The sequence below is a fragment of the Chrysochloris asiatica genome, unplaced genomic scaffold, assembly GCF_000296735.1.
Source record: "Chrysochloris asiatica unplaced genomic scaffold, ChrAsi1.0 scaffold00389, whole genome shotgun sequence".
In the NCBI taxonomy this organism is placed as follows: Eukaryota; Metazoa; Chordata; class Mammalia; order Afrosoricida; family Chrysochloridae; genus Chrysochloris; species Chrysochloris asiatica.
In genome coordinates, this window is record NW_006408907.1 from 1,374,675 (window position 1) to 1,376,398 (window position 1,724).

Consider the following 1,724-nt stretch of genomic DNA (forward strand, 5'->3'; position numbering starts at 1 on the left):
CTTTCTACTCCCGTAAAGATTTACACCCTCAGAAACCCTGTACAGGGTCGCTATGGGTCGGAACCGACTCGATGGCACTTAACAACAACAACAACAACATATATATATATATATATGTTGGATATATTTCTATCAGTAACTGAAAGAATAAGCTGATGAAAGAAATCAGAAATGATAAAGATTGGGACAATTTGACTAACAAATAGAGAAAGAGAGAGAGAGAGAGAGAGGAGGGTTGGGAGTCAGCTTGGCTTTATTTTGAAGAGAAAAGGGCACAATTGGTCCTGGAATCCAGTGAACTCTGAGCTATTTCCACTAAATTCCCTGACTAACCTGTGTAATTTAGGAGGGCCTTGCTCCCCACATCTCACCCTCCAGCTTTTCAGTATATAATGTGTGTGTGTTGTGGGGGGAGGGGAAGTTTTCCCTAGGTGAAAGCTGGCCCTGGAGGGGACGGGGACTGAAGGTATCAGAGGGCCAACAGGGCAGCCATACAGGAAAAGGGGAAGATAGCATCTGTCATGACAACAGTCTCCAGCAGGTGTGGCCTTGCTCTGGGGGAACTGATCCAGGGGCTCTGTAGCTTGTTGTTGTTATTGTTAAGTGCCATTAGGAGGAGGAATAATCCTCATCTCTAAATTGATAATAGAATTGGTAAACCTGGGCTATTAAAATGAGCCCAGGTTTACCAATTCTATCAGGGGATCTTTTTGGAATTGTAAATAACCTTTTATGGCAAAGTTACATCATTTGTTCAAGATTATTGATATAGACAGCAACAGAATTATGATGAGAAATCAGGGCTCTTAACTTAGTCTATCAATTACTTTATTGTTGTTGTTGATGTTATGTGCTGTCGAGTCAGTTCCGACTCATAGTGACCCTGTATAGTGTTTCTGAGGAGTGGCTGGTAAATTTGAACCACCGACCTTGCGGTTATTAAGTGCTTATTATTTGATGAGAAATCAGGGCTCTTGGTCTATCAATTACTTTTGTTAAGTGCCTATTATTTGTCAGGTAGAAGCATGGTGGTTTTGTACGATAAGCACTAAATGGTGAACCAAAAGGTCAGCAGTTCAAGCCTATCAGCTGTGCCATGGGAGAAAGATGAGGCTTTCTGCTCTGGCAAAGATTCACAGCCTCAAAAACCTTACGCAGGGTCACTATGAGTTGGAACCGACTCAATGACACTTAATAATAACAACAACATATGTCAGGTACTGTGCAGGGCACATGGCGGTATGAATGACTATAAGGACAGGCTGGTTCTCAGAAGAGTCTAATACAGTGTTTCTCAAATTGTTTTTTAATGCTGTAGCCCACAGTCAGAAATAAATTTCAAGTCACAACTCAGGACACATACACATGTATACATACCTCTGAATACAGGTTTTACAAAACCTGTATTCATCCTTATTATCTGTGATGCAGTCTTGATATTTTCTTTGTCACTGGATTCAACTCTAGTCTATTAAAAAAAAAAAAAAAGCTGGTCTTGCCCCACTGATTAATTTTACAACTCACTAATGGGTGGAAGAGAGCTATGGTGTGTCACTGTAGGATAAGCACTGGATTACTACCTGCAAGGTCAACAGTTCAAAGCCCCAGGCACTCCTCAGAAACCCTATACAGGGTCACTATGAGTCAGAATTGACCCAAAGGCACTTAACAACAGCAAAAATAGGGGGTATACTGACAGTGTAAAAAACGTTGGTCTTTGTTGT